Genomic DNA, 26,836 nt, shown 5'->3' with positions numbered 1-26,836 from the left:
CTCAGGACCTCTGGAAGAGCAGTTGGTGCTCTTAACAGCTGAGCCATCTCTCCAGCCCCCTGACTGTTTCATTTGATGGCAGATGTAACTGTACATACCTTACTCAGGGTGAACCGGGATTAAATACCTTCTGCAGGAAGGGATGCCCAGGAAGGGAAGCTCAATGGCTAAACACTCGGTGCCTATCTAGATACCTCATTATTGGAGGACTCCAGGTTTGTATGTTCTGTGACTGACTGTCAGGTCCTCTCGGTGCGGTGTCAAGGTTACGTGGTCCAGATCAGGTAGTTTGGCAGGGAGCTGGCTCCACGCCTGCCATTCTCAATTCTGAGATTCCCCAGGCTTTGGGTTTACTCAACCTTGCCAGTTCTTCTGTCTGGTGGCACCGTCCACTTTCCCTATACTTTCCTAGGGTGGTGCTTGAATCATGAATCTGTCCCAGCAGCAATGCTTGAAAGAGATCCAACATTGTTATTGCGAGTGCCAGGGACACCGCTCAGTGAGCGCCTGGAAGTCCACCCAGTTTTCAGAGCATGAAGTCCTCGGGACATGTGGTCCTCAGGGCCGGGCCACATCGAGGCTCACCTATGTGGCTGTGGTAACCAGTGGCTGCATTCCATGAGTTCTAAGTCCCGTATGTCGTTCCCCCTGCATGGGTCTTGGCAGTTATAGACAGTTGTGAGCCACCTGACACGGATGCTGGGAACTGAACACAGGTCCTCGGGAAGAGCGGCAAGTACTCTTAACTGCAGAGCCTTCTCCAGCCCTCACGCTTTTAACAAAACATAGAGTCTTGCTTTTTAAGTCATTTAGAAAACATTACTGAAGTAGGATCGTATTCATCAGAGAGTTAACCTTGGTGTCTTTATATTAGAACTCAGTTTCTCCAACTCAGTGAATCTTAATTCCTTACTACCTAAACTACAGGCTTTTTGTGTTTGGAGGTGAGAGTCTGGGAGTTAATCTTGGTCATTAACTTGATTATATCTAATTAACTAAGAGGCCGTACCTTTGAGGGATTCTCTTGATCAGGTTAATGGATGTGTCCTAAACATGGCCAGTACTTCCCAGGGCTGCCAAGATATAAGGTGTGTAAAGTGAAAATCTACTTTCTGTCTTCATCCCTCGAGCTGGTGAATTTATCTAAGTGTTGCTCTTCTGGCCCTGTGGCTGCCATGGGAAGCCGGTCTTTTCTGTCTTCTGATGTGGACTAGAGTAAACTCTCCTTCAGCACCAGTTTGAGACTGATGAGGACTTTAGGGAAGGAGCAGCCAATGTATTCCTAGCCTCTCAAGTGGGAAGACAGCCACTTTTGGGCTGGTACAGTATGCCACCAGAATGAGTCTTTTCCCCTGGTGTATGTGAGAGAGTGTGGGAGAGAGAATGTGTGTGTGTGTGTGTGTGTGTGTGTGTGTGTGTGTGTGTTTTAGTGCATGTGTGAGAGTATGTATGCTGTGTGTGTTTGTCAGAAAGTGTGTGTGTGTGTGTGTGTGTGTGTGTGTGATATGTACCTGAGGATACTCACACATAGGTCACTAGCACCTTGTCACGTTGTCAGATGACAACATTTTGGAGTCATTTTTTCCTCCTCTTGAGTTACAGGGATCCAACAGGGATCATTGAATTGTGTGGCAAGTGCCTTTATATTCTGAGCCACTTCCCTGGCTCTTAACCAGAGTTCGTAGACTCACAGCCTGTGTGCCGAGAGCACCAACTCCCTCCTGTGTGCCTAGCAATCAGCCTTCCACAGCCCAGTTCCCACCTGTCCGATCAGCCTTCCACAGCCCAGTTCCCACCTGTCCGATCAGCCTTCCACAGCCCACTTCCCACCTGTCCGATCAGCCTTCCACAGCCCACTTCCCACCTGTCCGATCAGCCTTCCACAGCCCACTTCCCACTTGCCCGGACAACACCTGTGTCGCTTCCATATGCTGATGGTTTCCCTAGAAGCGGACATCTTTTTTTTTTTTTTTTTTTTTTTTTTTTTTTTTTTTCGGATCTGGGGACCCAACCCCGGGCCTTGCGCTTCCTAGGCAAGCGCTCTACCCCTGCGCTAAATCCCCAACCCCAGAAGCTGACATCTTAACACCAACAGACACAGGGCCCAAGGCTTTCCTCTATATGCAGGTCAGCCCAGGTCACAGCCATCTTTCCCTTAGCCCCGCCCACTACATCATAGACAGGCAGGGTAGCTAAGGCTATGACTCTCCAGAGAGTTCATTTTCTCCAAACCCAGGACAACAGTGGAGCATTGACAGCAGAGGCCAGTGAACTTCAAAGAGTATTTATCTTGTAGACAGATCATGCCAGAGAGAAGAAAACTAAATACTGAAGAGCTCTCCCATCACGGTGTGGGATCAGTCAGGGAGGGACAAGGCCCTAGTCTCCAGGAGTATAAGAGTGAAAAATGAATTGGCAAGATTCTAGCTCACACAGAAGACTATATGTTACTGTAAGCCTAGAGAGTTTGGACAGTCAAGTCTCAAAGCAGGTCACTAGGGCTCATTTTGCTCCAAAATCTGTCAAACTCCTCAGGATTGTGTCAGGCCATAATGGGATGTTGACCGGTGTGGGTTCTGGCCAGGCAGAGCTGATTGACATTTTACAGCAACTGGAAGAACCAGGACATCACCCTCTCCGTCGGGGCTTTTCTGGTGAGAGTTGGGCCTCTGACACTAAAGCCACCCCATCATTGATCACCCTAGAGATATTGCAGAACAACTGTGACAAACATCAGAAGTCTGGGATCCAAGGAAATTCCTTTATAAATACATCGAATAGCATATGGCCAAAGAAAAATCTTTGGCCCCCAATAGAGACCCATGGAAAAGAAAGGGCAGTGGACTTCCCTTACAGGGTGAATATACCAGAAGAAAAATTTCAAAGCCTTCCACTACAGAGCCACGGAGACTTGTCGAAAGACACAACCATAGGAGACGGCAACATGTCACCAAGTAGGGGGCCAAAAGCTCCTCAAAACCCTGATTTTCTTCAAGAACATGTCCCGAAGGGAAGAAAGATCAAGCCCAAGAAAAAGAAGTTGCTGCAGGTGACTTTGCCAATTTATAGACTAGAGAGGAGACATGAAGAATCACAGACTTCGAAGCAGGAGAAGGTGAGGAACAAGAGAACCAGCTCGGGGGAGGCCTGGATCCAGTTCTTTCCTGAAAAGTCATTCTTGGAGCAAAATCCGAGGAACCTCAGTCCATTGTTTATGGAAGGATCGAGTCTGCTGCAGAAGGAAAAGGCCCAGGTGTTGGGCCTGTCATCCAAAGACCATCATTCGAAGTCAGGCCCCAGGGCATGTAGACAGAATCTTCAACCACTGGTTCTGGATGACAGCAACAAGGAGACCACAGGAAAACTGTCGAAAATGGAGAGAAGAAAGCTGAGAATGGAGTGGTGGGATCCCACAGTGTGGGGTGACCCAGTCAAACTTGTTGAGCGTGAACACTCTCCTCGAAAGACCTGTTCTGAAGTCCACACTGACCAGAGGAAGCTGAGTTTTCCCATGGGCAGATCGACTTCTAAAGACACAATTCCCACAGGAACATCAAGTTATTAAAACCCTGTTTTTCTGCCTCAAGAACATTAAAGGTCTCCACTAAGGCCCCGGGGCTGTGATTTCTGGCCAGGGCAATAGCCTGCTCAAATCCAAAGGCCCCCCAGACAACCCTGACAGGGCACCCTCCCTATAGCTCTCTTCTTCTGGCTGGCCCTCCTGAGACTATGTCTATCATCCCTCTAGGGATTTCCTGGGACATCACACTGGTGAGTCTTCCCTGATCTTGGTCATTGTCTGTAGCCATTGGCCTCAGGTGAGGTCCCTAGAGAGCACCTCATTCCTGAAGTTCCCCCAAAGGGAAAGTCTTCCTGAAAGTTTGCCCTCAAGTGTCTGCTGGGCACTCTTGCCTGTAACCATAGGTCCCAGGCTAGAACATCCTATTTAGGGTGGAGCTCTTTCATCAACGTTACCCTAGAAGGTCCTTCTGAGCACGCAGGAGTATCCCTCAGCATCTGCCCTTGAGTCCTTATAGGGCAATATTAATCCAGCAACGTGGCTACTCTGGCCAAGATCACATCCAAAAACCTAGGTGTGTGTGATCCGGCTGGAATACAGACAGGCCTTTAATTACAAGCAATGACATGTAAGGGGTAGACAAAGTGTGGAACCAGAAAGATTTGACAGAATGAGTTGGAGATAGAACAGTGCAGGAAGAGGAGGTGAGCTCACCTGAGTTCAGTCAGGTTGAGTTTGGTTCAGTCCAGTTGAATGTAATTGAGTTTATCTCTGTTCAGTTTGTGGGGAGTTCACAGGCAGTTTTTCCAAGCAGAACAATTCAGTGAGAAGAAGCCGAGAGACACTTATTTGAATCAGTCAGCTTGGGGAGGAGTTTGAGGCAGAACAGTTGGAACTGAACCAGCCAGTCAGAGTTCAGAAAGAGCAAAAGAGTCTAAGCCTCAGAGGCTGAAACATTTAGGCCTAGCTTAGCAACTGAGGCTGAAAGCTGAAGCCTTCAAGGTCTAGGCTTACAAAAGATTAGATTGGAGGGAGACTAGAAGCTCCAGGCCTAGGTCTAGGGAGAGTCAGATAGAAATGCTCTGGGCTCAGCACAGGCCATGTATTCATGAAGCTCGGGATGAACGAGACATTTACACGTCCCCTCACTGGTACCCACAGCCCAGTTCCCTATCCCTGGAAGCTGCCCCATCTCTGAGGCTTGTTTAGCAGACCTTTTCAAAAGCTGTAACCTCCAGAGTCTGGGGGAAAATCCTTTGAGGGAAAGAATGCCCACGCAGAAGTTGGGCCTTGAAACCTTTGCCAACATTTTAAGACCCTGTTCTGTGGAGGATGCCCTGTTAGGACTTAGTTTTTGACCCTCTGCCTTCACAAGACAGAAGTCCCTTGGATTCCATCAGAGTCATTGCTTTGATGTATTGTGAAGGACTGGGATGAGTTTGATTCTTAGGCCCTGATGAGAGCTACTGTTTTGTTTCAGGTCTTGGGCTCTCAACGTAGCTGACACTTGTTCTTGCCTTTCTCATCCCTTCCAGACCCTCTATCAGATTCCCACTGTGGCCTGCAGTGGATTCTGCAGCAATGGCTGGCTTTTAGCTCTGAAGAGACTCAGAGCAGGCCCTGCTGATGAATCCCCAGGCTACCTTACTTAGCAGATTCAAGACTCAGAAAAGCTTGGCCACTCTGGGACTGGTGCGGTGACCGATGCCTGTGAGTCCCCAGACCAAGTGCACTGTCTGAGGTTCGGTGGTCTACTTTGCATAGAGAAGGCTTGCATGTGAGGTCCCATCTATACAAGCAGTGTAAGGCCACACGGGATTGCTGCCGAGGCTCGTATCCCACACCAAGCTGAATTAGCTCCCAGTTGGGATATTTTTGGGGGAACCTGATTGAGAATTTCCATGCTCAGAGCAGTGCAGAAGGCAGAGGTCACTGTCCACAGCAGTTGGGCCAGAGGCACATGGGACACGAAGGCCTGTAGTATCCACCCGGTGCCACAGTGTGGAGATTCCCAGGGCGGTGGTATGTTCTGGGGGCCACAGAGGCAGCACCACAATGGGAGTCTCAGAGTAGTGAAAAGGACTGAGTGGCTTCAGGCTGCTCCAGCCTCCTCGGGGCAGATAAACAGGGCAGGGCATTCACAATTGGTCTTGCATGGCCGAGGAATGCATGTAGACCACACAGCTTTAGGGAAAATTTAAACGCCTAAGAGTGGTGGTCGGTGCAGTTCTTTTCAACAGCCCAAGTAGTTCAACTCCTAAGACTCTTTCCCTGCTAACCTTTGGTAGTCTCTCCCCAGCCAAGATAGGGTTTCTCTGTGCAGCCCTTGCTGTTCTGGAAGTCGCTCTGTAGGCCAGGCTGGCCTCGAACTCAGAACTCAGAGATCTGCCTGCCTCGGTCTCCCGAGTGCTGGGACTAAAGGCATGTGCTACCACTGCCCAGCTTGTTTTGTGTCTTAAGGACAACAGAGTGGACTTCTGAGTCCATAGCAAAACCTGGATGTAGTGGAGTAGTAAATTTTGTTATAAGGACTCGTTACCAGGTTACCATAGTTTTGGTGAACCTGCTTGGTCCTGGTGCCTGAAACTAGGAGTGGTATTGTCCTAGTTTCGTTTCTGTTGTTGTGATAAAATACCTTCACCAAAAAGCAACTTAGAGGAGAGAGTTTATTTCAGCTTACAGACTCAGCCATCAGCCTGCGGTGGGAGAAAAGCCAAGGTGCAGGAACGTTAAACAGGTAGTTACAACATATCCACAGTCAAGACCAGCAAGAAGTAAATGCATGCATGCTTACCTGCTTGCTGGCTTGCTTGTGGTCAGCGGGCTTTCTCCATTCTTACACAAAGTTCAGAGTCCTCTGTTTAGGGAATTGTGCTGCCCACAGTGGGCTTGGTCTTACCACATCAATTAAGGCAATTTTCCCCAGGCAATTTACAGGCCAATCCAGTCTATATAATCCTTTATTGAGACTCTTCCCCAGTGATTCTAGATAGTATCAAGTTGGGATAAAGCTAATCATCACAGATATATGCAAAAATCATGCTCCGAGTTTATTTATTTTGAGACAGGTTCTCTTTATGTAGGTCAGACTGGCCTTGAACCCACAGAGATTCACTGCCTCTGCCTCTGGAGTGCTGGGATTAAGGGTATATTTTTTAATAAATCATTTTGTTTGATGGTATACATGGAATAATCTCCCCTAGTTGGCATTTCTTACCATTTCAAGGTATTTTAAAGAGTCTCTAAATCCCTGGCTGGCCTGGAATTTCCTATGAAGATTCAAACTCACAAGAGATCTACCTGCCTCTGTCTGTGACTAAGGTGCACACCATTGTGCCCACTCTGTTGATTCTTTTGTTTTTGTCTGTCCTAGTCAGTGCTCTGTAGTTGCAGAAAGACAGCATGATTAAGGCAACTCTTATTTAAAAGGCATTTAGCTGGGGGCTGGGATACAGTTTTAGACAGTTAGCGCATTGTCAGCAACGCCAGAAACATGGTGGCATGCCCTGGGAATGGTGCTGAGTAACATCCTGACCCAAAGGCAGTAGGGAGAGAGAAATAAATACTGGACCTGGCGCTTTTGAAACCTCTAAGCCCACCCCCACCCCCCACTCCCACCCCCCACTCCCCCCTCCCCACCCCCACCCCCACTCCCCACCACCACCCCCCAGTGACATACCTCCTCCAATAAGGCCACACCTCCTCTGAGATCACACCTCCTAATCCTTTCTTTTTTTTTTTTTTTTTTTTTGGTTTTTTTTTTGGGAGCTGGGACCTGAACCCAGGGCCTTGCGCTTCCTAGACAAGCGCTCTAACCACTGAGCTAAATCCCCAACCCCCTCCTAATCCTTTCTAACTGGGGAGTAAGCATTCAAATATATGAGCCTGTAGGGGAAGGACATTTTCATTCCAAACACCACGTTGTTTTTTATTCGTGTTAGTTTTAAAAACAGTATTTATATGCGCATCACAGTGTAAATATGTCTATGCTATGTACCATGTGCATGCAGAGCCCAGAAAGGCCAGAAGAGGGCACTGGAATCCTTGGGAATGGAGTTAGTTTGTGACTCATCTTACAGGTTGGAAATCACCACATGGTGCTGGTAATCCAACCCAGGTCCTCTGGGAGGACAGCAGTGCTCTTAACCTCCGAGCCACCTCTGTAGCCCTGTGTTAACTCTCAAGGGAAGAGACAATAATATGTTCTATTTTATTCCTTGGAACACATTATGTCTCTACCTAGGGTCAGAAGTATTCTATCCTTTTGATCCCTAAACCCATGAGGTGACAAAGCTGTGGTCACTATGCTGTTACCATCAAAACAAAAGATGACTTAATAATGTTTTCAGCAGACTCTGTGTAGAAAAGTGGGTGGGGCAATCCACGATCTGTTACATAAGTTTGATCTAATGAAGAGGTGGTTTTATTACAGAGAGAAAGGGTTCTCTGCTCTCTTGACTTTAGAGACGTTATCGTAGTAAGGAAAGATGATGTCACTTAAGTTGGTGATGAGATGCTTAAACAGGCCACAGGAGGTTAAGCCTCAGGAAGGAAGGAATCAATAATGTACATTGGTCGTATAAGCATTGATTGAATGGATGTTAGGGTTTGCCTTATTCCAGGAAGGCCCTAATTCTCCCAGTTCCATGGCACGGTTATCCTGTAAGCATTTTAGCCAAGAGAGTTTTAATGCCTTTTAGCTGTATCTACTAATCAATGGTAGACAGTAGTTTTGTTTGTTTGGGATAGGGTCTCTGTCTTACAGAGTGTGCTACTGCTGTGAAGAGACACCAGGACCAGGGCTACCGCCTCCAAGCCCACCCCCAGTGAACACACTTCCTCGAGGCAACAAGGCCACACCTCCTCCGACAAGGCTGTACCTAATCCCTCTCAATTAGTGCTACTCCCTGATGACCAAGCATTCAAATATATAAGCATATGGGGGAGGGGGCGTTCTTATTCAAACTACCACAGTCTCCCTGGCTGGCCTGGAACTCACTATGTAGAAACAGGATAGCCCTGAACTCACAGAGATCCGCCTGCTTCTGCCTCCTAAGTGCTGGGATTAAAGATGTGTGGGACCGCTTCTGGAAATTCTTTTTTTTAATTTAAGAGAGCTTATTAAAATCCCACATGGCTTCATGGTTTTGTCCTCTCCAGAGGACCAGACAGTAGTATTAATATAAATTAATTAACAATATTAAAAGAAGGTAGGGACTGGGTTGATGGCTCAGTAGGTAAAGCGATGGCCCTGAGCTCATAGACCCGCACCAGTTGATTCTTGGAAGTTTTTCTCTGACCACACACATGCATAAGTGTATGTAATAGGATATATATTTTAAAGGAAGGCAGGGATAATTTAGACTGTAGGCTGGGGTGGGGCATCTGTTGCTTCCTGATCTTGTCTATGTCGTAGAAGCAGTTAGTGGACATAGTACAGCTGCAGCCCCCTGCTTTTCCCAAGGAGTTGGTCCTGGCATCCTGACTGGTCTTTCCTGTGTAGCCTCTGCTACGGCAAGGAGGCTGCAGCCTGAGAGCTCTCTAACCAATGGCTTAGCTGGATAGCTGTCAGCCATAGGCACCAGAATGAAAACTGATCAGAAAGTACTGAGGGGATTTTTTAGTAGTAAGAAAGATAGGGAAAATGTATTTTCTCACATGATAATTTGTTTACCCACGCCCATTCCCCAGTGGCACCACTTGTCAAAGTCTAGGTTGGGTGGGTGGATCCCAGGTTCCCTGTCTTCTTCAGAGCATTGAAAGGAAGGAGCCCGTAAAGATTACAATGTAACAACACTTTATTCAGAGCAGAGTGATGGCACCGGTTAGAAAGGGCTGTCGGGAGAGCTGCAAAAGTGGCTCCGATCTAGAACCACTTGCTGTTCTTCCAGAGGACCAGAGTTTAGTTCCCAATACCCATCCATGCTTGGTGGCTCTCAATGCCTGTAACTGCAGCTCCGGGGGCTCCGATGCCCTCTTGTGGCCTCTTTGGGTACTTGCACATATGTGTACATGTACACACGCACATACACGCACACACTCATGTGTACACAAACAGAGAGAGAGAGAGAGAGAGAGAGAGAGAAAGAGAGAGAGAGAGAGGATAATTTTGGGGGAAAAAAGATGTCCCAGGCTCCGTGAGTGGTGTGCTCAGAAAGACCTGGATGACTGTTGTGGTTTCTGTTGTTCGTGAACTTCCTCTAGGGCTCCAGAGAAGTTCCGTTGTTAAAGGGGCCTCGGTGCAGTAGGTCCTGCTTTGATGGAGAGATCAAGTTGTATAACTTGCCATATGCATGAAAATTACACATGGGAAGAAATAGGATCATGGATAAGGGAATATCTGAAACCAGTCTCTCAGAGGACACAATTTGCCTTTCTGTGCATCTGCTTGAAACCGGTCTAAGCTGAATCAGCCCATTGCACACAGTTGCCAGTTATCTAGAAGATGCTAAGAGAAATCAGTTGCCTGGTCTAGAGAAGCTAGCATGGTTTGATACTGGTCAGTTCCTGGATTGCTGAGCGGTCACTAGGCTCTGATCCTTTTCTTCCTCCCTTCTTTTGTTTGAGAGAGAAGGATGAAGTCTATAGTCCTAGCCATTAAAGCCTCAAGCTGCTAGAAATAATCAAATACTCAAAGGGCCACTAACGCAAAAACCTCAGGTGGGCTGAGAAACTCCAGACGAGAAAGCTGACTTGAGATGACCTCCTGGGCAGGTAAGATCAGGGAGCTCCTGATAGGAGATCAGTCTACTGACCTTCTGTGTGATCAGGACTCTGAGACTTCTGGGATTAGATTTGCAGATGGGATCTTCCATCCCCAAAGTTCCCCCCTGCTTCCTATAAAACTCTCTAGTCACCTGCACCATGGGACTGCTCCCACGGGGAGACTGCTGTCCTTCACTGTTCTGATGAAGGGACCGATCTCCAGTCATTCCCACACCGCCACCATAGTCCTGATGTGACAGTGCTGGCCTGCCTCATCGCCACACTGTCCTGGAATTGAGTTTGAAATGGACATTTTTGACACTACACAGGGTTTTTGAGAATTGGATCAAAGCATAGTATTAACACTTTCAACAGCAGGTTCTAGGTTTTCTCTCTTGGAAACTCAGCGAAGGGCTTGGTTTTTTCCAGTGTCTGTTTCTTGAATTAACACTTGAATGTCAGATTCAGCTATTTCAGGAGGAAACCAGATTCAGGTTAACACTTCTGCTAGCTACCATTCCAGGGAGAGCATTTTAGCCACTGAGTCACTTCTCCAGCCCAGGCCTCCATCTTTTGACGGCTACGTCAATCACAGCAGAAATCTGCTTGGCATCCTTGCTCCTCTGTTTCTATGCTTTAACCCCCACGAGTGAGCTGAGAGCCTGAGAACCCTTTCCTGTCACAGAATAGACACCTACATAGCTTATAGCCCCCCATTCGAATGGCCTGACAGCTCCAAAACAGCTCTGCAAACCAGAATGCCTCAGAGCATCCATCCTCAGAGACAAGGCTGGCCAACGGCCACCACCAAAACAGCTCCAAAGGAGCCTGGAGGCCTCAGAGTAAATGAAGTGCCCCGGGTGCGCCAATCAGAGAGAAGTTTACTGTGGGGAAATGTTCTTGAGTCTAAAACAAGACTTCACATGCTTCACCAGTGTGGGGAAAGCAGATGGCCCTGACCCAAGCGGGAAGTTCTGAGAACATCTTGCCAAGGAAGTAGTTCCAGCGGCGGCTGGGAGTTCTTCAAGCTTTTCCTGTCCCTTTGGGTTGGGACAGAAATGACTGACATCCAAAATGTGTCTTTTTCTCCAGGCCTCTTCCACATACTTGTTACTAGGGTTACGTAGTTTATCCATATTAATACTACAGGGGAGAGTGAATATGAGAATGTCACAGCACACACAGAGTCAAAGGGAAATGTTCAAGTGTTGGTTTTGGCCTATCACTGGGTTTCTGAGAACTGCCTCAGGTTATCAGGCTTGTCACTCAGGGTCATCTGATCTTCCTTCTTAGACTCAAAGCCTGTGTGCTGAAAACCCCCAACAGGCCAGGCCAACCACTCTGTGACTCCCCATCAACTCCCTCCTTTGTGCCTAGCGATCAGCCTTCCACAGCTCACTTCCCACCTGTCCATACAATGCCTGTGCCCTCTCCATATGCTGATGTTTTCCCTAGAAGCTGACATCTTAACACCAACAGACACAGGGCCCAAGGCTTCCCTCTATATGCAGGTCAGCCCAGGTCATAGCCATCTTTCTCTTAGCCCCGCCCACTACATCATAGACAGGCAGGGTAGCTAAGGGTACCAGAGAGTTCATTTTCTCCAAACCCATTGACAGCAGAGGCCAGTGAACTTCAAAGAGTATTTATCTTGATCATGCCAGAGAGAAGAAAACTAAATACTGAAGAGCTCTCCCATCACGGTGTGGGATCAGTCAGGGAGAGACAAGGCCCTAGTCTCCAGGAGCGTGAGAGGGAAAAATGAATTGGCAAGAGCTTGTCTCACACAGAAGATTGAATCGTACTGACAGCACCAGGAGACAGGGCAGCCATGCATTTGGGGAAACCACGAGGCCATATTTCAATGCTCAGAAAGTCAAAACCAGCCAGACCTCCCGATCCACGTGTAGAAATTTGGGCACTCTGCGCGCAAGCCCGGCAGAGTCGCTTCCCCTTCTCCAGAAACCAAAGGAAGGAGAGCATCACCTACTGCGGGCAGTCTCTGCTGGTGGCTGCAGGACCCCTGTCACTGAGGGCTTTTCTTCATTATCCCCCAGAGAGATATTACAAAGCGACCTTGCTAAATGTCTGGAGTTAGAGACCAGAAGAGGTTGCCTTACAAATCCAAAGGAGGCATGGACAGAGAAAACTCATGAGGCAACAGCACCATTAGGGACCCAGGGAAAAGACAGAACAACAGCATTCCTTAATCAGGCAAATGATCAAGGGGACAAACCTCAAAGTCCTCAAGTTCAGCTCCATAAGGACCTGTGGAAGGACGTAGTCATGAAATATAGCATTGCATCACCAAGGAAAGGCCTACACATGGTGTCACACTGCCCCAAACCTGAAGGCAGTCTTGAAGGGCATGTCCTGGAGGGAAAAAAGATCCTCCTGAAATCAAGGCCACCAGTGCAGGAAACCCACATGCATAGTTTGGAGGGAAGCCAGGAGGAAGAAACACAGACACCAAAGAAGGAGAAAGCCAAGAAGAGAGCTAAGTCCAAGGAAAGGGAGGCCCAGTCCCAGTTTTCAAAAGAAAAGTCACTCCTTCAGAAAAAACTGTGGGAGCTGAGCCCAGTCCCTGTGAGAAGAACGAGTCTGCTGAACAAGAAAAAAACCCAGGCCTTGGAGCCGTCCCCCAAAAACCACCATCATCATCCGAAGTCAGGCCCCAGAGCACACAAACAGAATCTCCAGCAACTGGCTCAGGACGGCCACATCATAAAGGTCACAAAGGAACAGTCAAAAACAGAGAAGAGAAAGGCGAGAACGAAGTGGTGGGATCCCACAGTCTGGGGTGCTCCAGTCACACTGGCCAAGCGTGAACAATCCCCTCAAAAGAATTCAGAATTCAGCAGTGTCCGGAGGAAGCGGAGCTTTCCCATGGGCAGATCGAGTTCTACAGATCAAATTCCCACAGGCGGAGCAACTGATTAAAACCCTGTTTATCTGCCAGATCAACTTATTAAGACCTTGTTTTTCTGCCTTGAGAACATTAAAGGTCTCCATTAAGGCCCCGGGGCTGTGGTTTCTGGCCAGGGCAATAGCCTGCTCAAATCCAAAGGCCCCCCAGACAACCCTGACAGGGCACCCTCCCTATAGCTCTCCTCTTCTGGCTGGCCCCCCTGAGACTATGTCTATCATCCCTCTAGGGATTTCCTGGGACATCACACTGGTGAGTCTTCCCTGATCCTGGCCTGTAACCATTGGCCTCAGGTGATTCCCTAGAGAACACCCCATTCCTGAAGTTCCCTCAAAAAACTCTGAAAGTTTGTCAGCTGCCTGCTGGGCACCCTTGTCTGTAACCATAGGTTCCCAAGCTAGAACATCCTTTTTAGGGTGTATCTCTCTCCTCAAAGTTACTCCAGGAGGTTCTTGTGCGTGTGTGTGTGTGGGGGGTGTCCCTTAGCTGCTGCCCTTGAGTCCTGTTACTGGTACCAGCCCAGCTCCAGATCCCTTGACGTTGCCCCATTTCTGAGGCTTGCCTAGCAGACCCTTTTAGAAGTTGTAGCCTTCAGGTCTTGGGGAAATCCTTTGGTCCAGTGTAGAAATCCTTTGAGGGAAAGAATGCCCACTCAGAAGTTGGACCTTGAGACCTTTGCCAACATTTTAAGACCCCGTTCCTGTGGAGGATGCCCTTGTAGGAATCATGATCTTTGACCCTCCATCTCTACAACAAACTGGCCCCGTGGATCTTCCGGATGTACTGTGAAGGACTGGGTCGAGTTTCGTTCTTAGGCCCCGATGAGAGCGATTGTTTTGTTCCAGATCTTCGGCTCTCAACAAAGCTGGCACCTGTTCTTGCTTTTCTCGTTCCTTCTGGACTCAGATTCCAGGTTGTGGACTGTGGTGAATCCGGCAGCAAAGGTTGCTGCACAGCCTGGGTAGAGCAGGGCGCCAAAGAGGGAAAATTCTCACTTGTTTTAAACTGTTCATGGAGTCCCCGTGAACAGACTAGAGCGTCAGGCCTGCGTGGCAATTCTGAGGCCTTAGGACTTTGGACAGACAGTGTGGTGCTGGGGAGATTCCAGACCAAGGGTTCTGGCTGCCGAGGCTGGTATTGGAGGAGGTCAGTGCCTTGGTGCCACCCAGGGGCATGAAGTGGATGGACACATGGAGCCACCGCAGTGGGCAGTGTCCTGAGTCACCCCAAGCTGATGAGCTTCCTTGAAGTGATGGAGCATTTATGAAACCCAGCCAGGTAAAAGGCCATAACCACCATCCACATGCAGTTGGGCAAGAAGTGTGCCTTAGGCAGAGGTGACTGTGGGTCAGTTCCATCCACCTATACCATTGGTCACTTGAAGCCAGGCCTCCAACAGCTGTGAAGGAGGAGGCAGCTCATGTGGTGGGAGGATGAGGAGCTGAGGCAGGAGCAGGGCAGCCGCTCACAGTGAGGAGCATAGGGAGGACGGGGTGTGGACGGTGCTTGTTCCAGAAGGAAATTTTAAATTACATGGCATGGCCATAGCGTGCTTCTTTTAAACAACAAGCAAGTCAACTCCTTCGTGTCTTGCACTGCCAGGCCATCCTCAATTTGCTCTATGGAATCTCTTAGGAGCTGCTTACCTTTGGGGTGGGACTGGGGTTGACCCTGCTTGGCTTATTGTCTGTGGCTTAGTTTGGTAGGTGGGCTGGACCCCACAAGCACAGTTCTGTGTGCAATCATTGATGGGCTATTTTAGTATTACGTGGATATAGGTCACATGCGCGCGCACACACACACACACAACACAGAGGCATATACATGGTTTTGCCTATGTGTATTTTTGTACTATGTATATGATGCCTGGGGCCCAAGGGGGCTAGAAGAATTCTTTGGATTTCCTGCAACTGTAGTTATAAACTACATGTTGTGTGTGCCCTGTGGATGATGGGAATTCAATACAGGTCCCGTGGCAGGACAACCAGTGCTTTTAGCCACTGAGAGTCTTTCTAGCCCCTCCCTACCAGTTATTTTTATGCTAACATAATTGTTTTGTTTTGTGTTTTAGGGGTAATAGATTGGACACACTGATTCCATAGCAAAACCCGGACGTGGTGGCTCAGTTTTCTGTATGGACCTAGTACTTGACTAGAGGGCTTTTTATGAAATCTGCTTATATCCCAGTCCTGAAATTTGTAGTCAAAAATTTAAAATCAGATGTAATCAAAATAATTTTCAGAATTTTTAATAAATCATTTTGAGTGTTAGTATTTAACAGTTTTGCCCTAGTGTCAATTCCTTAGTGTTTAAAGGATAATTATTTTTCTGTTAATTCTTTTAAAAAATGTTTTTCTTTTGATTCTTCTGTTAATTCTTTTTCCATGATAAGGCTCTATGTAGCTTAGCCTGGCCTTGAACAGGTTGTGTGTCTATGTAGCTGTGGGTTATCCTGACCCCTGACCCTCCTGTCTCCACCTAGTAAGAGCTGAGACCCTGAGGTAAGCCACCTTGGCCACTTTCTCTGTGGTTCAGGGGATGGGACCCACGCACACCTATACCCCTCCCACTAAGCCGCAGGCCCAGCCTCTGGTTGGGTAATTCTTGGCTTTCTGCATTTTCACAGTCACTAGGGGAAGAGCCTGGTTCCTGGCTCCCTCGATCAGCCAGGAGACTGGGCTGACCGAGAACTCAGAGATCCTGCAGATCTGCCTCTGCCTCCCAAGTGCTGGGATTAGAGGTTTATGCCACCTTTGCTTGGCCTGAGGTTGGTCACTTTTGAGCACGTCCTGAAGATAGCCTATATATGAAGATAGCTCCCTGGGTACAGTCAGAGAGGTGACCATTAGGAATACATACACACACATACATACACACACATACACACATACATACACACACATACACACACATACATACACACACATACTTACACACATACTTACACACACACATACATACACACATACTTACACACACACATACATACACACATACTTACACACACATACATACATAAATACACATACACACATACATACACACACATACATACTTACACACACATACATACTTACACATACATACATACACACACATACACATATACATACACACATACACATACATACACACATACACATACACATACATACATACACACACATACATACATACATACACACATACATACTTACACACACATACATACACACATACATACACACATACACATACATACATACATACATATATACACATACACACATACATACATACATACATACATACATGAAGGAAGAAAAAGGAAATGAATGAAAGGAAAGAATGGCCATACTCACAGTATGACAGGAGTCTTACTCCCTTTGTCTAGCTAACTCCTGTCTAACACTCCTCTCTCAAAAGAATTCCTACAGGATGGGAGTGATGCCCCATCCAACTGCTTCCTGCTGGTTGGGGATAGTGGAAAAGGCTGGCAGTTGAGAATACCCTCTGGAGCACTGACCTCGAGGCCCATGGCAGAAACTGGGAGGAATTTCTCTATCTGCCAAGCCTTCTGCAATAGACAATGGTAGCTGTCAGGCTGAGCACAAACCCATATTCACCAGCAGGTCTCAGAAGGACGGACCCAGCAGGTCTCAGAAGGACAGACCCAGCAGGTCTCAAAAGGACGGACCCAGTTAGTTTAGGGATCAGTTGAGCTATCCCCTTTTTCCTGGTTGAGGAGTCAACTATGAAGTTATTGCCCTGATTTTAAATAATTATGGAATAAGGGAGAAGTCTTATTAGAAGGAGCTGGGAGGTCATATCAGAGCAACTGTTCTAGAAAATCCACAAGATAAACCACAAGTAATATCTCCAGTGAAGACATCTCCTTAGTCCTGCTTGAGGTAGGTATCCACACTAAGGAGCTGGAGGAGCAAATGATCCCAGAAGAGGCAGGGTGAGAGAATTAAGACTTGTCAATATACTTGGGGCTGGAGAGATGGCTCAGTGGTTAAGAGTATTTGTTCTTATAGAAGACTTGGGGTTGGGGTTGGGGATTTAGCTCAGTGGTAGAGCACTTGCCTAAGAAGCGCAAGGCCCTGGGTTGGTCCGCAGCTCCGAAAAAAAAAAAAAAAAAAAAAAAGAGAAGAAGAAGACTTGGGGTTGATTCCGGGCACCTACATGGTAGCTCACAAGTGTTCATAGTTCCAGTTCCAGGGGATCTGACATCCTCATTGGAACCAGGCATGCACTTGGTGCACACACATACATGCAGACATAAAGGTCATTTCATGACCTTTCCTTCCTGTGGGGAGCTAACTCATGTCTTCTTTGTGGTTCTGGTGGTGTTCAAATCCAGTTCTGGGAAACTTCCAGAGAAGAAAACATTGCACTCGTGGAGAGCCTGACACACTCGATTTGTAAGGAAGCCTTTGCCTGTCTTATCATGCAAACTGCCATTTCTAGATTCCAGGATGCATTATTTAAAAAAAAAATTGTGGCAAAGGGAAGCAGGAACTGAAGTATGAATATTTTTAATAAATCCTGGTGCGGGGTTACTTATCCACCTCAGTGGTCTATGTTTCCCGGTGAAAGACACACACACAGCTTTTATATTTAATATGCCTTAAACAGCCCAGTAGCACCCTCCATGCTGTTAGAATCCACTTTCTACCCATATCCATAACTGCTTACTGTGTCTGCGTTCCATCTTGGCTGCTCTTGACCCAGCTGAGCAGCCCTCTGGGTCAAGTTCTCTTGGTCCCTTTGCATGGTTCTCTCCCTCGTGCACACTCTTCTTCCATGGCCATTCTTCTATGTCCACTCCTGCTCTTTTCAGTCACGAAGGCTCTTCCCTTCCTGTCGTCGTCCTCAAGGTCCCAAGCCCAGGAAACCTAAAACCCTTCTCTCCCTTCTCCCCAGCCATTGGCTGCTGGCATCTTTATTTACCAATCAGAATTAACTAGGCGCAGGTTCCCAGAAGCTAAATGCAGACCCCTCTCGTGCAGTTTTGGGGCACCCAAATCAGCATTAGAATATAAGCAGATACAGGAGGTCACAAGCTGTTTCTAGGTCTACTCACGACCCACTTTAAAAGGGACAAGGAAAAACATTTTTTTTTGACTGGGTTTCTCTTTGTGGCCCTGGCTGTCCTGGAACTTGCTCTGTCGACCTGGCTGGCCTTAAACTTATAGAGATCCACCTGCCACGCCTCTCAAGTTCTGGGATTACAGGTGTGCATCACCACTTCCCAGCTAGAACAACTGAGTTTAAATCAAGCCACAGATGTTAAATCAAAACAGAGGATGGAGGATAGAAAATGTGAACCTAACTTTTAGAAATACTTTTTGTCCTTTAAGAAATATTAGTATTCCCATGACAGGTGTGATGGTGCACACTTTAATCCCAGCATCTGGAGGCAGAAAGAGGCAGATAGATGTCTGTGAGCTCAAGGGCAACTCTGGACTCCATTCTGAGACCCTGTCTCAACAAATGAAAATGGTATTTGCTTTTAGTATGGATTCCCATCTATTTTATATTAATGTTTAGGAATACTGAACCCCGAGAGGACATACACAGTTTCCTACATGGAAGACAGAATGGTCTAGAGTCAAGGAACGAAAGCTTTAATAGCATGCCACATGTCAGTGTACATAGCATTTCATGACGTCTGCCATAGGAACGTTTTCTGTTTATAAACTGTGAGTATAATGATCAAGGACCCTAAAGCTAACGCTGCTCTCCAGGTTTCGGCAGGTAACATTTACAACATATACACAATCATTATGACATATACCAAATTTTAGGCAGTTAGACCAGGAGACAGCCATTAGCAGATGTGGAGGCTACTGAGGACGGACCCTATCTCCAATTTGCTTGGCAGCAAACAGGGAAATGAATTGTGTGGTGGAGTATGCCCTTAATCTCAGCCTGGGGAAGGCAGAGGCAGGAGGATCGCTGTAAACTCAAGTCTGGTCTACAGAGCTCCAGGACAGAGAGACTGAAAATACCATAGCTCAGCAATCTGGCCCCAAATGGGATGCCACATTCTAATTTGCCTCTAATTGGATAACATCACCCACTGTCTTCTCTGTTTATAGATCTTAGCAGTTTCCCCTTGCTACCCCATCTCCTTTAAGTTGTGTATGGATGTGTGATGTGTGTGGATGTTTGCGTGTTTGTGTATCTCTGCACAATGTGCATGCTTCTTGCCCATAGAGACCAGTAGAGGGCATTGGATCCCCTGGAACTGGAGTTAGAACAGTTGTGGGCTGCCACATGGGTCCTGGGAGTCAAAACTGGGTCCTCTACAACAGCCAGTGCTACACACACACACACACACACACACACACACACACACACACACCCTTTGGCCCTTTTGAGACAGAGTCTCTCTACATAGCTCTAGCTGTCCTGGAATTCACTGAACACAGAGCAGACTGGCTTTGAACTCAAGAGAGCCACCTGCCTCTAAAAGCGTGTGCCACCTCCCTGGGCCAGACAGTGTGCTTACTTGCCGAGTCATTTCTCCAGCCCTTTTCCTCTTTCTCTGATAACTCACAATGTCTAATGTTTGGTACCACACCCACTTGATCCCTTCTTTGGATAGCAGCCGAAATCCTAAACATGTCTGCTGACTCAGCATTCTTGCTCTCTGTGAAGGGTACCTCCCGCCCCATACGGAATCCCTACAGTTCCATCACTTCTCCTGACTCCATGACTAGAACCTGATTCAAAAGGCATGCCCTTTTCCTCTCCTTTCTGGCAGGTGCCAAGACTCCCAGCAGCTTGCCTACCACGTCATTTTTCTCTCAAACTATAACAAAATGACCCTTAATTTTTTCTGAGTCTGTTTTATAATTCTTTTAACAAGGAGACTAGCAACCCAGAAACACTCAATTTTTGTTCTTTTTCTTTTTGAGACAGTTTCTCTGTGTAGGCTTGGCTGTCCTGGAACTTGCTGTACAAACCAGGCTGACCTTAAACTCATAGAGGTCTGCCTCTCTGCCTCTGCCTCTGCCTCTGCCTCTGCCTCTGCCTCTGCCTCTGCCTCTGCCTCTGCCTCTGCCTCTGCCTCTGCTCTGCCTCTGCTTTGACTCTGTGTCTGCCTCTGCCTCTGCTCTGACTCTGTGTCTGCGTCTGCGTTTGGGTCTGCGTCTGCCTCTGTGTCTGTGTCTGCATCTGCCTCTGCCTCTGCCTCTCTGCCTCTGCCTCTCTGCATCTGTCTCTCGGCCTCTTTGTCTCGAATTCTCTCCCTCTCTGCCCCTCTGCCCCTCTGTCTCTCTGCTCCCCTCTCCCTCTCTCTGCCCCTCTCTGCCTCTCTCCCCCTCTCTCTCTCCCTCTGCCTCTCTGCCCCTCTGCCCCTCTGCCCCTCTGCGCCTCTGCGCCTCTCTGCGCCTCTGCGCCCTCTCTGCCCCTCTGCGCCTCTGCCCTTCTGCCCCTCTGCCTCTGCCTCTGCCCCTGCCCCGCCCCTCCCCCTCCCCATCCCCTCCTCCTCTGCCTCTGCCTCTTCGTGTTGGGACTAAAGGCATGTGCAACCATTACCACTGACTGGTTACCCAAATATTTTACAGTTAATACAAATGACATTACTAGCAATTATCTGAATAGGACATTATCCCATTTCAACACTGACAAAATGTATGTTTATTTCATGTGGGCCAAAGTTGGGAAACCATGCAAAGGGATCCTTGCATAAAGGCCCCCCTACAGTTCAACTTGGAAATTTATATTTCAACATCTCCTAGCTTAAGTAAGCTTAGGAAAAAAGGTTTGTTTTGTAGAGTTTCTGACTCTTTGCTAAATATCTTTAACAGTTTAAGTACTTTTATATTATAGGTGACCCTGTCAGTCCCACAGGATTTGTGTTCTCAGCCTTAGTTTCTAGGATTAACACTTGACAGCCAGAATCAGTCCACTCACAAGGGGACTGCTCAAAAACAATACTTGGGTTAGTTGACATTTTAGATAGGCATGCTTGAAGTAAAGTCCTATAAAACTGTCTTCATTTTTATATCAGAGACAAACACTCTAAAATCACCCATCTTAGCTTACCGCTTTTTCAGAGAGAAAAATACAGAGATGGCCGCTCCGGTTTGCTAACAGTTCAACAATGTCTCTCAGAGCCCCGTTTCTGCGTACGCACACTTACACACACAGACCTTTTAAACAGGCACACCGAGAAGGAGAATTTTGGTGCACAGACCAAGAAAAATTCAAAAGTCAAGTGAGCTGGGTTCAGTAGTTATTTTAAGAACTTCAGGGAGGATTGTTTCTGCCTCATGTCGCTTTAGAAAGGATCATGAGGGGCTAGAGAGACGGCTCAGCGGTTAAGAGCACCGACTGCTCTTCCAGAGGTCCTGAGTTCAAATCCCAGCAACCACATGGTGGCTCACAACCATCTGTAATGGGATCTGATGCCCTCTTCTGGTGTGTCTGAAGACAGCAACAGTGAACTCATATACAAAATAAATAAATAAATCTTAAAAAAAAAAAAAAAAAGAGAGAAAGAAAGAAAGGATCATGAGTTAACCGAAGGCTGGTCAGCTAGAATTCTCCCTCGGGAGTACCAAGAGAATAGTCTTAATATTTTTCATGTTTACATCACTGCAACAGAATGCCCTTGCAACTCCTGCTTATCTATTTCAAATGAGTTAAGGGTGTGTGTGTGTGTGTGTGTGTGCGCGCAATGGGTTGCTTTGGGAAAGGGGTGGCCATAAAATTACCCTTCAGGAATGAGCTTTATCAGGAGAAGGGGTCTCCATCACAAAGAAGCAGTATGGTATATCAGGCGGTCCTTAAAGGGAAGGGGAAGCTGCTGTTTAAAACTTGAGAGGAGCACTACTAAAACATGGCTTAGAATCCGAGTTACCATGGACAGAATGATGGTGGGGCTGCAGAGGAAAGCTCTGAAAACCCTCCGAACAAAGAGAATGGGTGCTGGTGAGTTCCACCCCGTGTGACTCAGTCTGGGTTGGCCTACCTGACTGTTTAGTCTGGGATAGCTTCCTTAAGTGTGGAAGAACCAGGTACAAGGTAGGACTGTGACTTAGGGGCTCAGCACAGCATGGCTTCTTAACACTCAGGCCAGAGAGAGCTGAAGGGAACATGGCCTGAGTCTTTTAAGTCTGTGGGGTTTGAGTGACTGGTGGCTTGCACAGGGGCCCATGACCCAACATAAAGACTTGGAGAACAATACTCTGAGCAGACCCACCAAAGCCTTCTCCATCTGAGGCCCATTACACGCCAGTCCAAACATAACTCCATAAAACAAATAGCTCAGGAGAACCAGGAAAGACAAAGCCAGTCACAAAAGTGGCTTTAAAAGAACCGAAGTGCTCAAAAGAGCCTGAACCTAAAGGAAAGCCAAACCTGACTGATGGTGCTTGGGGGAAGACATGGTAAGGGTCAAGCTTTCTAAAAAAAAATCCAAAGTGAAGCCTAAGTGCTAGTTTTGTACCGCTTCACCTACTAGAGCAGATGGTGCCGGATAAAAAGCAGGGGGCTGCAAAAAGAAAAACCTCCCTGGAATAAAGCAATTCTAGAAGCTGTTTGGGACAGTTCAACCTTTTGTCCTTTAGGCAGAGTCAGCTTGCTGCCAATGACTGCCGCTCAGATTGTGTATTTTCTCCAGGGTCTTGACAACGGTTACTGGAGTTATTAGAGAGAGCTGCCTGGGTCCTGGCAGCTGTGTTCAGTCAGGCTCAGCCCATCCATCCTCCAGCTCCCCAGAAGACTCCCTCTCCTATCTAGCCTCTACTTGCCACAGCTTCCTCTCATCTACCTTTGCCCGTGCCTTCCACATGCAGCTGTTGTTCATGGCGACTGCCTGTCAAGAGGCACACACAGGTGCCAAAGACCCAGTCATGGCCATCTTCCCAGTCACGGCCACTGCATTACAGACAGGCAGGGTGGCTAGAGCCTGGGCTGTGCAGGGAGGTCATTAGCTCCCAGGCCGGGGCAATGGTGCAGTGTGGATGCCAGAGGCTGGGGAAACTTTGATAATGACTGGTATGTTAGGAGCATAACAGTTGGGGAGGAGAACTGCTGAGCTCCTGAGAACTCGGGAGAGCACAGGAGAGGCCTTGAGAGGGGAAAGCCCTGGTCCTCAGGAGAGCAAGAGGAGGAAATGAGTTTTCAAGCACTGGGCTCCTACACCTGCCACGCAGAAGATGGGGATGGGGTGGGCAAGCCTCTGGGATAGCCACTGCAGGATCATTTGCTTCCCAACGGGGTCAACGGCTGCTCATGCTGCTCCAGCCAACAGCAGGTGTCTGGGTGATCTACAGGTCAGCGAGGCAGGGCTCACTCACTAATCTGTATTAGCAGAAGTGGGGGAAAGCAGGACGCGTTCCACACTTGCAGGCTCTGAGTGCCAGGTCCATGCCTGCTCCCATTTGTCACCAGAGATTCTGCAGAGTGGCTCCTCAAAGCCACCATGTATGGTCCCACACCCCTGCCACCCAAAGAAAGACTGTGGTAGTGACAATGACAACTAAGACGACCTTAAATTTAAGGATCATGACCTTGCTTAGCAAAGCAAACAAGAAAAATAGAGAACCACCCGAATTCACAATACCACGTAAATACAGGAACAAGAGATAGTTGCATTAGTCCCGACCACGTCCTTGCTACAAAACCCAGGCAAAAATAAAAACAAATGGGACTAAGGAAAGAGCCAGGAGGTGGTGTAGAGAGACGGCTCAGGGGACGTAGTGACATAGTACAACCTCGAGGGCCACAAGTAATATTTAGATCACCCAACTGTGGTGACCATAAAAGAAACACTGCAGAGCTGGTGGTAGGAAGTACTATGGCTGTCACACACAAGGTAGAAGTTTACCTATTAGCCCAGCAGGGGAGGTGCAGCCCCAGTGGTTGAAAAAAAGGGTCAGGGAGCTCGGCCCAAGGCCATGGGAGAGAATAACCCAAGTCGGCTGAAGAGAAGTCCTGGGTTTTGGAGATCTTGGCTAAATAGCACCACAAAGAGCTATTTATTAGTTCATGGCTACCACAAGGAGAAAGTTGCAAGAAGCGTGTTAGTAAAGGAGAAGTCTCTGGGGCAGCATGGGTGAGATCCCGGTCTGGGGCAGGCCCATAATGCTGACAGAGTGGGAGGGTACTGCTGGTCAGCTAGGCTTGAACGAAAGAGTGCCCCACAGATGCCAAGTGAGTGATTCCAGCAAGACGACGAAATGAGAGTCGGCACGAACTTCCCAAGCTCTGTGCATGTGGTGAGGCTGGCTTGGGACCAGAGAGATGAGAATATGCCAAGTTCATGGAGGAGATGGTGAAGGTCGCACCAGCATCTGAGGAAGAGGTAGACTTACCCTGTAAGGCAAGGAATCATGAAACTTGTTCCCAGGTAGCTCTGAGCTGCTGCCTCATCCCCCAACCTCCCAATTCCCAACCCCCCCCCCAGAGACCAAGTGTCAGGTGGCCAAGGATGGACGGACATCCTTGCTTTAATGATACCTGTTTCTTTGCAAGCTGGTGCCATTCAATTTTATGAAAATAATGGTGTGGATTTCCCAGTGAAATTTGTTTTTGACAACGTTGAGAATCCATTTGGCCAATACTCTGATGTCAAAGTACTAAAGCAGTGGGTGTGGGAGAAGCAGTGTCCATCTGTCCTTCCTGAGCATGAGGAGAGCCACGCCATCCAGTCAGCACTTGGTCAGGGCTGTGAGTGCCCGGTAGAAAGATCACAACTGAAGCTACTTGCCTGTGGCATCCACACTTGGTCAGAAAAGAGAACAACACTCCTACTTTCTACTAAAACTGGATCCTCGCCTAACATTTCCCCTGTGTGTTGGAAGGCTTCTGGTTCCCCAGTTTGATGGGAACCCTGGAGTGCAAGACTTTTCCAAGTCCTGTGGTGCAGGCTTTGCCCCAGCGCTAGACTCCACTTTCTCCTTAGAGCTATTGTATGTTGGCTCCTTCAGTGCTCAGGCCTCTGACCGTCAGTCCCACTGTTGCAGGACATCATTAAACAGGGTTTTGGAAGGCCCTGAAACAGTGGCTTCCATGCTTTGGCCATTGAACATCCCACTCTGCAGGTCCTTTATTTTTAAAGCTGATCTTTTTGATGTTGTATCGTGGAGCTGTAGAGCCTACCCTTTCTCCTAATTGTTGGTCCCAGAACCAAAGATTCTTTGGATGGGAAAGATATTCTTTTCAAAACTGCATCTCAAGTTTCTTCCAGGAGCTCCCGGAGGTCCTTCCTTTTCCGGGGAGGAATGCCCGACTCAGAACCTGCCTCTGTAGTCCTTGGTGTCAGCACTGGGTCCCTCGGATGTTCCATCTGCCTTCGTCCTTTCCACGAGATTATTTTGAAAGTTGCAGCCTCAGGGCTGGAGAGATAGCTCAGTGGTTAAGAGCCCTGACTGCTCTCCCAGAGGTCCTGCGTTCAATTCAATCACATGGTGGCTCACAACCATCTCTAATGGGATCTGATGCCCTCTTCTGGTGTGTCTGAAGACAGCGACAAGTGTACTCACATACATAAAATAAGCAAATAGAATCTTTTTTAAAAAAGTTGCAGCCTCAGGGTTCTGGAGGATGAACTGTTGTTTGCAGTCCCATAGGTACTATTGAGAGGAAACTCGCCCACTCTACCTTACAAGTTGCATTTGAGTCACTGGTGGACATTTTAGGAGCTGTTTCCTAGGAAAGAATCCCTCTCAACAAAGGCTCCTTCTGTCCCCTCAGATCCATCATTTTGATTTATTCTAAAGAATCGGTCTACATTTAGTCCTTAGACACAAGGTTATTGATATGTTGTTGCCTTTTCTCTGGCTCACAATTTGGCCAGGTCTAGCTTTTCTCACTCCTTTCAGCCAGTCGCGGGCCCCTGTCTTCCGGCCCGGAAACCGAGGGAGCACCTCCAGTAACCGCCGCAGTAGCCAGGAAGGAGCTTAAGCGAGCCGAGCTCCAACGGTGAAAGACTAGGTTGTGGGGTGGGGGATGGGGAGTGAGGGTGGGGCCTAGAAAGGATGGGGACAGGTGGGACACATGCAGGACTGGGCAGAGCAGATGGATAATTCCCAGTTGTGTAGTTTAGCCAACAAAGGTCTTAAGGTGCCGGCTAATGAATCTGGTCTGAGTAGCTTCTTCGAAGCCTTTAGGGCTCCGACTTTAGCGCTCTGGTGACTACTATGCGTGGAGGACGCCAACACCAGCCAAGCTGAGACGCTGCAGCCGGCTGTGTTCAGGGTTACCCAAGCGGAAGAAGATCCCGGTTGGGACTCTTAAGATAAATTGATAGAGTACTTTACAAACTCTGCTGGTACAAAATCCCGAGGATATCGCCCGTAAGCACTTGGGTAGGAATGAGCGGCACTGCCATAGGCAGCTCCATCTTCCTACAATGTGACAGGGCAGCTGCTCACAGAGGACCTCAGAGCTCATGGTCAAGGGGTGGATTGTTCCGGAAAGGACAATTAAAAATGCCAGGGAATAACCATTGGGAGAGATTTTTTCCCATTGTTATCTTTATGTGTATGGGTGCTTTGCTTATATGTATGTATATGTACCAAATGCCTGCAGTGTCTGTGGAAACCAGTTACAGATGGCTGAGAGTCACCACATGGGCTACAGGAATCAAACCTGTGTCCTCCAGAAGAGCAGCCAGGGTTCTTCATTGGCCACCTCTCCAACCCTCGTCTGTTTTTTTTTTTTTTTTTTTTTTTTTTTTCGGA

The 26,836-nt window shown here is 47.8% G+C and overlaps 1 long non-coding RNA gene across 1 annotated transcript in view; it reads right to left on the bottom strand.

The window, feature by feature from the left end:
• Window positions 1–2,740: 2,740 nt before the first annotated feature.
• The window catches only part of LOC116896954, a 44,239-nt gene continuing 20,143 nt past the window's right edge, over window positions 2,741–26,836 (bottom strand). The window contains exon 2 of the long non-coding RNA XR_004387384.1: window positions 2,741–3,364. This is a non-coding gene — a long non-coding RNA (uncharacterized LOC116896954). The remainder of the gene's footprint in view (window positions 3,365–26,836) is intronic.

The sequence above is a fragment of the Rattus rattus genome, chromosome 1, assembly GCF_011064425.1.
Source record: "Rattus rattus isolate New Zealand chromosome 1, Rrattus_CSIRO_v1, whole genome shotgun sequence".
Taxonomy (NCBI): Eukaryota; Metazoa; Chordata; class Mammalia; order Rodentia; family Muridae; genus Rattus; species Rattus rattus.
Note: the sequence above shows the minus strand (reverse complement) of the source record. Positions and strands in the feature narration are given on the sequence as shown.